At 37.9% G+C, this 12,546-nt stretch overlaps 1 protein-coding gene across 1 annotated transcript in view; it reads right to left on the reverse strand.

Moving 5' to 3' along the window:
* The window catches only part of ChT (choline transporter), a 35,818-nt gene extending 26,945 nt beyond the window's left edge, over positions 1 to 8,873 (reverse strand). The window contains exons 1-2 of the mRNA XM_086967716.1: positions 8,751 to 8,873; positions 8,130 to 8,228 (exon numbers count right to left, since the gene is read on the reverse strand). The gene's annotated coding sequence lies outside the window, so the exon portion shown is untranslated. The remainder of the gene's footprint in view (positions 1 to 8,129; positions 8,229 to 8,750) is intronic.
* Positions 8,874 to 12,546: the final 3,673 nt, after the last annotated feature.

A 12,546-nucleotide genomic window follows, 5' to 3' on the forward strand; every position in this document is an offset into this window, starting at 1 on the left:
AACGGAATCCCACCCTTTGCGGTCGTTGAAAAATATAGTTCGTAATATTATACTGACAATATAGGAGGCTTTAACAATCCGCTGAACGAGCCTTTCAGCGTTAAATCTGGATGTCTCTGGCCGACTGAATTTATTGAGACGTTCTTAACAAGCGATACACAATATTCTAATTTGGAATCACGATTCGAGTGAGATGCTACATATTGTGTTAAATTTAACAGCTGACATTGTCAAAAGCAACATATTCTAACCATATAGACTTAGCCTGTTGTTTTTTTTTACTATGAGGTTGCGAGTTAATAGCTTACAGAGTCGTGCTTTGTTAATTTGTCTCGACTCAGCCTGGTAAACGGCATGAAAGCGTTGAGCTGCCAGGTACGAGATACTGATCATTAGAAGAATCTCTATAAACTCGTAACAAATTTTAATGACTAACTATCCTTGTACTATATTCTAGTATGGTGGCAAGGTTAGCATTTGAAGAAATTCTTATTAACCCTTTTAGCCTTTAACCTAGAGGGTCAGCGTTTCATGACCTACGAAAACAAATGAGCTCTGCCACGGTGAATGCAAATAGTCTGCCTTAGTCTTGAATAGTCGCGTACGAGCAGTTTGGAGTGGCGTCGATCGCCATTAATGAAAATGTTATCGCCAGTAATAATAATAACAATAACTGTTATAACAGATTGAGAATAGTGAATCTCCTTTATGTCTTGGAAGTTATCAAGTATCGTTCAGCACTCGTGCAACACTCTTTGTAGGTTCATTTGAATACTCTAAAATTTTTTTATTTTTGACTCCCGTTTATCCAGCCTTTGAGATCTAACCCTTCAAATACAAGAAGCAATACTGTCATCTGCCGGTTTAGCTCGAGTGAAATTCAAATGAAATTGCGTTCTGGCTGATCTTCTAACGGAGACTACGGCCGTGCTGTAGCCAGAATCACAAACAATAACTTGTCTAATAAGTTTTTTCAAACTCAACAAAGTTTGTCAAGTCGATAAATAACACTTAGCACACTAGAGAACATGATCGTTTTCTTATCACAGCATTTACGTGCACCACAGCCAAAAGTTCTTATAGAGCTAATGGGTCGGTACGTGAAAATACAAGTCTAATTTTTTTTATTTAGATCACTTCGAAAATGAGAAGCCTCAAAATGTGGGAACATGAGGAAAATAAATATGCAGATTCATTTGGGAACTAGAAAATTGAAACGCGCAAACCGAAAATAGCTAAATAAATAAGATATAATATTCCATTAAAGTGAATCATGGTATGTTTCGAAACAAATTGATACTTCTAGAATTATTTATCAGCATTTCGTGTTATCTACAAAGATGGCATACTAGATAGCATCCACTAGCTAGCTAGCTAGTTAGTTTCTAGCCTGAGTTTCGATATACGGCAAGCGATGGTATTACGCACAACGTTTTACGTTAGTGCTACGTAATTTTCAGCAGCACAATTATGTGAACTAGAACTAACTAACAGGACTAATCGATCGAGTGTTGTTCTATTTGTGCCAATTTTTCATTGCAAGCAACAATATAAAGCACTAGATCTAAGCCGATGCTGAGACGGTTCTTACGGGGATAGTTGAATTTTATCTAGTAATGTAATTAAGGCGAGCTACACAGAATCAATAGGATGCAGTTCTATTTGTAATATATCGCGCTCTACTGCATCTATGGGCCATTGCAATCCCACATCGGCGTGTCGAATAATTAGGACCAGGGAAAATGCGTAAGTCGTTGTGAACTATTGCTGAAAAAAGCCAACGACCGCTGGTTCGAGCCTCTCGAACGACAGGACACGCGTGACTGAATGAAAAATTGAGACAATTAACTTACTTTTCCTATATGATAATATCTACATCCTCTTTAAACTTGTAGAATCACGCGGAGTCCGTACATTTGCGTCTATATCTTTACATTGACTACTGTTGCTCCGATGCAACGACGGCCTTCGAAAATAAATGACTGCGAATGATCAACGAATATCACAAATCTGGTATAAGGGACTATAGGTCTTTCTCATCATGGTCGGGGAAAAGCACCGTGAATATCATCCCTATGCGTATTATATTTGTACACTGGAGATACTGTACGGTCATGCCATCTCGAAATAGAAGACGACTTGAATAGGCCCCCAACGGATCTGCTGATCCGCTGAGATCAAGCAAGTCAGTCAGTCAGTGCACCAAAAAGAACCTACAAGATGAGTTTTTTCGAGGGAAAGCCAAATCGACATCCGATATCGGCGCCGATAGGGTTACAGTATTTTTCCAGAAAAATAAACTCTAAGCTATTTTTATTGAAATATTCCGTGTGCAATATCATTTTTGATAAACTATTGTTCCATGGATCATTCAAGTCCTTAAAGTGCATCACTAATTAAAAATGCCAATAAAACTACGCATAAGGGATATGTAAATAACTAGATTGAATAGCTGTTGCCTACCGCTGTTTGTAACTATCAGCATAAAAGTGCGTCCATCCAGAAGGTATAAGAAATTTTAGACACACAGCCCCATAAACTTTTCCTTTCAGCTGTCAAGGCAGAATAAAATGGAGAAACCTTTATAACAACGGAGAATGGCATATTTCTAAAGGGTACCCCGCTGTAACCAGAGCTGTAACGGGAGGCAGCGTTATTTTCAGGTGGTGAGCGTCAGCTCCGGTGAAAGAGCAAACGTTTTTTCGGTTATTTTCATTCAAGCATCTGAAACACTCGTGACTGACTCGTGATTCAGCTCTTTCGGATAGATTCGTTCTATTTCAATCATTGTATTTGATTATCGATCTATTCTGGAATTGATTTTGCCAACAAAACTAGCTATGTACTCTTACTAGATGGGTTTACGGAAACGCTTAAATTAGTTGCCTATCGAACCTTTTCGTACTCGGGCAATAGAACGCACGTCCCAGGCATAAATGAAGTAATTCTTTCTCGGTTGTTTTGCCCTTCAACAAACATGAGTACACTATTTCTGTTATACTCTACATGAACAGACATGGTTCGCAAAGAATACTCGTTAGCAGAAAACTCATGCGTTTTCTGAGTCTTCGTAAGAGTATGCTATCTATTTGATGTATACCTTCTGATTTGCAACGTACAAAGGAAAAGCTTAGCCCACCCCTCCATTTTGTCGGTTCCATAATTGGAGTATGTTGGTGGAAGGAACAACACAAGTCTGATGGGACTAACGACTAATGCCGCAAACATACCAAGTATCAAGTCGCAATATAATAACAAACTTTAACAACAGACTTTTTATCTATACATGTTTGTCAGGATCTGGAAGAGATCATTAGCTTCAATCTTCACGCTAGTTTGCGCACTAAGTGCGACTGCTGCAATTCGGCGTTCACGCAATGAATGATGCCCACGTAATGGTTTTTCATGCCGTAAAGGAAACGATATGCTTTCTCAGGAATATTTTGGGGATATGTGAGCTTTTCCGTGAAGTAATTATATTCCTGACAGAATTACGATGACACAGCCGCCGGGAATAGAGCATATCGCTCCTCTTTGGATAGTTATGTCAGTGGATCAGTTTTTGGGTAGCTATATACCAGAAACCTTACAAGCTAATCGATATCTATCTAGCCACATATTAAGTCACATACTTCCAATTTATGCATAAGGTAGCACACAGGTCCTTTCAAAGAAAGGCTGTTTTTAATGTAAGCAATGCAAAATCAAACTGAAATCCATTCTTATAAGGTAAAATTTGGCAATACGATGTGCTTACCAAAGCTGAGGGCGATAATTACGGAATCAAAATTAAATTATCAGAGTTGTTTTGATTTTCAATGCTCTCTAATAAAGATTCACAAATAAAGATCCATATTGTCAGCCGAATATTTTTGTAAGTACTTATTGTAAGTATCGAATTGGAAGGCTCAAATGATTGAATAATAATGATTGAAGTTTGCCAGTAAAAATACGACATATTTGACAAAAATTGTTTCGACCCTATACACAGTTAACAGTTTGCATTTGGAACGAACCTGTGGCGTAATGGAATGGGTGGCCACGCTTTAAGCGATTTGCATGGGATCCGCCGATAAATTGCCCACAGACCTATTACTATACTACATATAATTACATACCCACACACACACACATATACACACACACACACACACACACACACACACACATACTCAAATACCCACATTTATATATAAAGGGCTGTCAGAAAGTACTCACCGTTCCAAACTAAAATTTTTATACTTAAAATAAAATAGAAAAATACTAAAACAGATATTTTTTATACTTAAAATGATATATAGATGGACTATTTTAATCGATGGTCTTTTGCGACTTTTCTGGTAACACTATAATGCCATCACTCTGAAATCTCTAGAATTTTTTAGCAAAAATTGTGACAAGTGATTTTTGCATCAGTCCCTCTATTGAAACTAAGTGAACACGATTAAGGAAGTTCTGCAGGCACCGAAATATGTGATAGTTGGATGGCGCAAGATCTGGACTATACGTTGGATTTCCTACCGAATTCTCCGAGTTTTTTTTCGGGTAGCTAATGATGTATATGGTCCGGCATTGCCGTAGCAGAAGATGACGCCCTCTCCGTTTTGGTCTATTTTTCCAATGGTTTGTTTTAATCTTGTCAATCGTTGACATTAGAGTTCCGGACACTAAGTCGTTTCGACAAGCGGCACCAACTAGTAACACACAATTCTCTTTCAATACCACCAAACATGGCATCACCTTCTCTGGCGTTAGTTTGGTGTTTCATACAACGTATAAAAGCATGGTTTTTCTTAGTTTTTCTTTATTTGCATATTTCATCGTATGTTACCCAGTTTTCATCGCATGTGATCAACCGCTTTAAAAATGGCTCGATTTCATTGTGTTTCTATGAAGTTTCGCAGGTGGCATAAATTTATAGGGCCTTTAAACATCGAGCTTTTTTTGTATCTGGCTTCCTTCAAATCATTTAAAACTGTTTGGTGGTTTATATTTAGTTCCCTGGAGATGTCACGGCTACTCACGTGTCGTCTTTAATCAAGAGCCGTAATAGTTTCATCAACTCTTTCCGTAATTGGTCAACGAGGAACATCTTTCGCATGGAAATTACACAATGCCTTACGGGCCTGGACAACATTTATGTCTCTATCACAATAAGATAGAAAGCAATTTTTTGGAAATTCCACATAGGTTCAAAACGCTCTATCTAAAGCCTGAATGAAAGCATCCCAACAATTTTAGTACACCAATTATTGGTAAATAGACGGCGCCTAATTTAGGATACACTTTGTTTGTTTTAAGGGTCATGTGTTCATGCGCTACTTCTTATATTATGCGAAAGGCCCTTTTTTTTTTCTGGAATAGAACAACTCATTTACCAGTACGAACAACAATACGTCATTTTCAAAGCTTGCGCAAATTTGTCTTCCTTTATCTCTTTGCTCTCTCTCTTATTACGAATTAGTTAAAACGTACCAATATAAATCGGTGCTAGTAGTTCTCCAGTCTGCCATCGGTCTATATACTTAATTACAATCTGCGTTCGGCAGACATCCAGGTTAGACCATAAAACAGAAAGACAGCTGTTATTAGTTCTCATTATGCGCTTTCGTTAGGCTGAAGAGTCTGCTGTCGATAAAAGTGACCTCAAGGCCTAACAGCACCAATGCAATTCTTTAAAATGAAAATTCGTTTTTTTTTGTCATGTTCAGGCAATGTACAATGCCAGCAGCTCCTTGAGGCGCTCTTATTGTGTTCCCGGATATTCACTTGTAGGAGCAAATTGAAGAAGATCAAGTCCCATTTCGATTGTTTGCATACGTTAAAAGAGATGCACTTTGTCATCGTTTGGTTCCTTTCGAATCCAGTACGACACGAGCCAGCCACAATGTACGCGGTAGGACTTGTGCTGCCGACGATACGGCCATGTTGTTCGCCTTTATTGACCAGAGCGAGTCCATGTTGGTGCAACGTCTATACAAAACCAGATCAGCAAGGTATAACGCCACGATACATATGATGCATTCAAATATGAGCGCGCTTTTTTCTATGCAATGCTTAGGTCTATAGGGAATACTATGACAAGTTCAAGCATTGTATATTGCATTGGCTTCTATGACGTTTCTTATTTATGACCGCAAATTCACATGCACGCTTGTTGAATTTTTTTCCTAGTGATCTTTCAACAATATGCATGGCTACGAATAATTAATAATACGATTAATAATAATAATAAAGTAAATCTTCTTCATTTTTATGTTCTTTCTACCTCTAGAACTATGTACCTCTAGAACTCAACAGCGAGATGGTTGCATTTTGGTCGAAACCTTCGTCCAGGGTTTATGCTTTCAATTATATATCTAACTAATTCATCGTATGGATTTCTACCGCTTATTAAATATTCTACATTTTATTATAGGACTATTAGAGCATATGCCCAACCAGTCGTTGTGTATGTTGCCATGTTTTATACCGTGAATGATAGCCGTCACCATGTAGACTCTGTCCAGCTTTCCAGCTGTAGCAAACCAAACCCACGTATTTAATATTTTCTCGTCTGTTACCCTAGTGTCCATAGGTAGCGACTGATATGAAACTGTTCCAATGTAATATAATTACACGCATGGCAGCTCCAAACCTATTCGCTCTTGAAAATCGGCAAACACTTAGAAGGACAAAAGTTCACCACTACTGCACAGATCCCGACTGAAGGAACATGATCAAAAATTGGTTTTAGAAACAGGCATAAATCATGTCGCTCTTTCTGAGGTGGAACAACAAAACACTCGTAATAACAATGCATGAATAAAGTGGCGAAAAAAACAGTATGTCTAAAATCGTAAATGCAATATTAGAGTACGTAAGGCAAGACTAATAAAGAGAATCCGTTGACCTTTCGTCCTTTTTTACTAGAAGCAGTTTTATATAGAACATCGCACTCCTTAGATTCCACCATAAATTAGCCAAGCACATTGTATGATCTTAGCGATCGGCGAAACCTGCCGCGCTACATCAGGTTACGAAGGTCTTGCTGACCCGGAAAAAACAACAAGATACTGGGGAATCGATTAGCCAATAGAAGCATTAGTGATACATCTGATTTTGCGTTACCAAAATAAAGCGCTATGGCACGTAGCCAGTCTTTTTTTTATTATAGTTTTAAAGCCTGCGGAAGGAATGATCAATAGACTATCGGTCTAAATACATTTTTTAAGGTTTTATGTTTGGCACCACCTTACTTATAAAATACTGGTTGACAATTTCCGTAGCGAAAATTGTCCAAGTGCTGATATGAGTAGAAACTGCTGATAATACTTTATGAAGCACAGTCGACGATTCTATAGAGCTTTACCGAACTCGAAGTGTTCTAGCGAAAGCTAGGCTAAGCTTCTTACTGAAAAGCACTGCTTTGCTACTATCTTCCCGGCTATAACATGATACGTAAGTTTTAGCTAAATTAGCATTTGACACCTGCGTATGTTTTGTTCGATCTTTGCAGTGTAGCTATGTAGCAATTATCACTGTGGAAAGATGAGTTATAACTCCCAATGTACGAACTAGCCCCGTATGTAAAAAATGTACGTAAATGATAAATCAGTACTAGTATTTTAGTGTAGGCAGTGTTTGGCTACATGAATTTAGGCAATGCTGAATAGATAATAAATGCACTATGGTCAACCAGGTTCAAAACGGATATGGCGCCAACTTCAGTGTTCTTTTTCTAAAAAGCGTACAACTTGAACGTATTAAAATAACTCAACGAAATTCTAGGAAAATGCTATATACTGTACTGTATACAACTTTACCATTGATCGACGTATGCAAGTATACGAATGAATTCGTTTCACAGTCAGTTGCTCGAAAGTGATCGCACATTTTATCCTCTTGCTTATGTTAAGAATGTAACGGAAGTTACTGTCTACCAGAAAGGCTTTTCACATAAAAAAAATCTAACTTTCGATGCTGGCCCTTTTTACTTAATCCCGTTCTGATCTTTGCTGATGAGGTTCCCCATAAGAACTGCTTTGACGCACTCTAACCATTGTCATAAGTGAAACAGATCGTATAACAAGTTTTCCATTGTATGTTATCTCCGTACGCCTGTATCATTAGCTGTCACGCAAACTTACCCACGTCTATTTCACTCGATTTACTTGTGAATGGCGATTTTTCTTATTGTTTCTTTGGTCTTTCGAGCCTGATCTTTGAATTTAAACAAAGTTCATCATCTGTAAAAAAAAAATAATCTTTTCTTAATTCTCAAAGTAATCATAATTTCATATTTTTATTTTTAATTTCATATCGAATCGCCATTCCGCACCGCTTTCGACCATCTCAACGATGTCCCGATTTTGCCCGATTCTCCTACAGCTTCGACAAAAATTTGTATCCATCAACACATGTCCCTGCTTCTACACTTAATTTTTGTGGAATTCTAGTTTTCAAATAGTCGTAACTTTTTCCGGCTAGATCTATGCGTCTAAAGGCTCTACATAATATTCCCTTACCATCTCTTCAACGCGCATAAATCTCAAGTGCTTGATAAAACAATAAAACCTTTGGCAACTTTACCTACCAGGCGAGCGCGAAACACGTACTCCATTTCCCCCGCTGTCGTTTCGGAAACAACGTTTCATTCGCCGTCCTTTCATAGTGTTTCCTCAATGGAGAAATATTCATATCAAAATTCTTATCGCTTCGTATAGTTGGACATTCAGTCAGAGTCTCTACTTGTCGTATCCTCTACTCACCGGCTCATGCGTTGCCCGAAGTCATTTCTTCACGCAATGCCTCACATGTTGCTCAGGAGGATATAGGTCAGATGAAAATCACGGCCACCACTGCACTCAGGAGTGAGAAGGAGTCCATTTTGATGTAGGGGGCGCTGAGTGTTCGTAGCAGACAGCTTTTGCACCCGCTAGTTCGTGAGGTTTGGCGTTACAGCAGACGCCAACGAAGAGTAATATTACCCCCAGGGTTTACTTGCATTGCCCCGCTGGATTCCCCAGCCTACCACTAACGTCCTGGTCTCACTGCTCTCGACTTCAATAGCAAATTTAATGGGCGTTTCTGACGTATGCGCATTTCAAATATGGATAGTAGAATAAATTAGGGAAAGAAAGCACCCGAAATGTTTGCGCAACCTAATCAAGGAAAGGAAATAAAGCTTATTGAACGTATGGTATCTGCTTTTAATAATCTTAAATGAAGGTTGACAGCATAGGTGTGTTGACAGGTACGAGGCAAGCAGTTCCTTCCATATATATTCGTGCTGTTGGATAATGACCCATGAAATATCAAAGCCAGCTATGAATGGAATATAAAAAAAAAAATTAGTTAGACATAAATTTAATTTCTAGTTGGGTTCATCTGTGGGACACACTCTAGGGTACCTCAAACGTTAACTTCCACTATTGCGAAATAGATTAGGACGAGCTTATTTCAAGAAATTAATGTGGTCTATGTACGGATGTTCCAGCCGCTTACTTTTTAATTTAAATCTTTGGATTTCGAGTTTCTTGCCCAGCAATGCATTCCACTTTGTCAAATATAACTGTAAGATGCTCTGGCTTAGCTAATAGATTAAAGTAGGCTGTTACTAAAGCTTAATCTCAAACTGCGGCAATTTATGACTATAGGTGTTTACTGAATGCTCAATAAGATAAATCTTGTTCTCGACCTTTCTCTCCGAGGGCAAACTTTGTAGGAACCGCGCCGTTATGTTCAATATTTAATTATGTTTCTTCTCTGATACTACCGGTACCTTCTGATATAGTTAATTAAGACCCAAATAATCTAACGCCAAACAGCGGATTTCCTAAGCCGTTTAGCTAATTTTTACTCGATTTTTTGTTATACATCGTAATAAGATTAGTCTGGGCCAATGGATATAATTTTCAAAATTTAACGAAAGTGTCGTTTTTCTTTTCCTTACCATGTCACACCCTTCACAGTATGCAACAAGAAGCCTTCATCATCAGCAGCCCAATTTACGACTTTATAGGTACCTCTCATAATCTAAAGGTACATTTTTGTCTTCCTGAAGGAATAGGCACTCAGAAGTAGTAAAGTGATATGGCCGCACTCTTTTCAAGGTGGAAGAAAATTGAACTCGTTGCACTACTAACTCCGTTAGGACAATTGCTTTGCACTGCTTGTCTCAAAATATATAGAATTACATTGATTTAAATTTTACAATTAGGTATTAGCTCTGTTAAAAAATTCTGTAAACTATAAAGAGCTTAAGAACATTCTCTACCTAGTCCCCAGTCGTCGTAATCTTAACGCGCTCAAAACGAAACAAAATGGGGGAAAAATCAATATCAAACACATGCGCTTTGCTTCGCGTTACGGTCGAGTATTTTGAGTAACACTCAGCTAACATTAAAGTTCTATCATTTCTTTTCATTATAGACCTGCGAACTGACGTTATTACGTACATCTGCCGCACTTTTGCGTTACTAAAAATCAGACCCCTTTCTTATTGCGCTGGTGGGTTCATTTTAACACGATAAGGGAATACAATAAGGAAATCCCGCTGAAAACGTGAGTCTCTTACTGAAAAAATTACCCCTTAAGTTCCTTAAGATCCCTTAAGTTCATCGATTTATCAAAAAACCCTTCTAGGACATTCACTATAGGCAATCTGCATTCGAACGTTTGTTGTATTAAACAGGTGACGAGTATTCATCGTCGGTCACAATAAAGTGCTTTTATTCGAGTAGGATTTGCAATACCGAGCCATAGTCATGGTTATCTACTAGATGATGCTTAGCTTATTGCCTTTTTTTATTACAATCCTTTGCTACAAATTACCATTTCTTCAAGGGTGCGTTTAGCAAAAAACGTTCGCTCAGAGCAATATTGCCTGCTTTATTAGACTACTTACTTGAACTCGTGTTGTTGTTCCTTCACAAGTATACATTCCGTGCAAACATAACGTTTCGTCAATTCTTCCTTTTCAACCCTACTTAGTGGCTATTTTTTTCTCTTTTACTAATAATGTATACATATATGCTAAATATATGCTTTAGCTTACATATTTTTCGTATCAGGATCAACGATGCTAATCGTAACTAAATCTAGGGAGATTTTTCAATGCTAGGTCACAGCGTTTGTCCGTTCTCGTTTCATAATGAAACTTTGAAGAAATGAACAAAGTTGGTTCTAAGAATTGTGCTTGTTTAGAAATGCAATGGGCAGTTATTACGATTGTGATCAAGACCAACTCAGATTGAGCCTTAGCTATTCTTACGGAAGCTGATAAGTCACGTAAATCTTAACTGATGCGTACATTATTACGGAAAAGCTCTTGAGAGACTACCAAAAATCTTCGTAAGCTTTATTAGGCTTCACAAATCTATATGTGCAATCTGTTACAGATATTTTTCATTGACGATATTCGATATAAAAGACAAGTATCTGTTACCTACTATCGAAATATTTGCATTGTTATGGGGAACTAATTAAAAATGGTAGTAGCTTGAGAAGAACGTCAAAAGTCACTTGAAATTTGAAAACGTTAGCGGAATTTTAATTAAATTGGACGTTGCCTTTTCTCGAAACAAAAAAAGAAACTTAATTGTACGAAAAGTTATTTTCAAGGCTAGCAATCTCTGTGGAGTCGCATCACTTACTCAAGTTATTCGTTATTGTGCAAATAACGAATTCCTTTTTAAACGATTTAACAGGCCCGTTATTAGCACTATGCAAGCTGGACATGTTTCTGATGACTGCGTGTCTTTTACGTATCTGCACACTTAATATAACAAGTGGATGTACACACTGAAGGCCACTAAAAATCTTGCTGTGTTGACCTATTTGTTCTAAAAAGAAGATGGTAAAACGTGTAAGTGTTGTATGTGCGCCTTCGCTTAGTATAGAGTAACACGTAACTAGATATTTTTATACAGATGTCTACATTAATCGTTTACTTAAATCAGCGTACGTTCGTCGCACTAAAGAGAAAAGCTACCTAATTTCACCTTAGTTTCGTAATCGTGCTCGACAAAGTCATAAACATTCCTACAATTCCTCATCGATTAGGATGCATATCGTCTACCCTCTTATTTCGTCTACGATACTTGTTTTCCTATGCAAATATAAAAGCACAGTGATTGTATATGAATGATCCGGGATTATATTTGATATTTTCCGCAAGTTACAGATGGGCCGAGACCTATCAGCTATGATAACAAAGGCACAAGTACATGCCCCTCAAAGATAAACAGAGTCCCTAAGGAGTGGAAGCTCGTTTACGCTCTATGCGTAAAGTACTGATGTAATCCTTCGTCAATTACTTTTCACTCCCTTCTTACTTTTTTCTACTACTTCTAACTCTGTCGTAATATGTTTGACGGAAAACTTCGATGTCCGAAATTAAAGCTACGTCAACAAAAAAAAGCTGCTTTGAAATAAGAAAAAGCGAGGCCTAATTTTGCCCTCAGGCTAAGTACAACGAAAAAGGTATGAATCTTCATGAAGTTAATCTGCTCGATAGAACTGGAGAATCGTGCCCAAGACTCACCGCTATGTTTCACAAATGAT

The sequence above is a fragment of the Varroa jacobsoni genome, unplaced genomic scaffold (genome assembly GCF_002532875.2).
Source record: "Varroa jacobsoni isolate VJ856 unplaced genomic scaffold, vjacob_1.0 scaffold_290, whole genome shotgun sequence".
Lineage (NCBI taxonomy): Eukaryota > Metazoa > Arthropoda > Arachnida > Mesostigmata > Varroidae > Varroa > Varroa jacobsoni.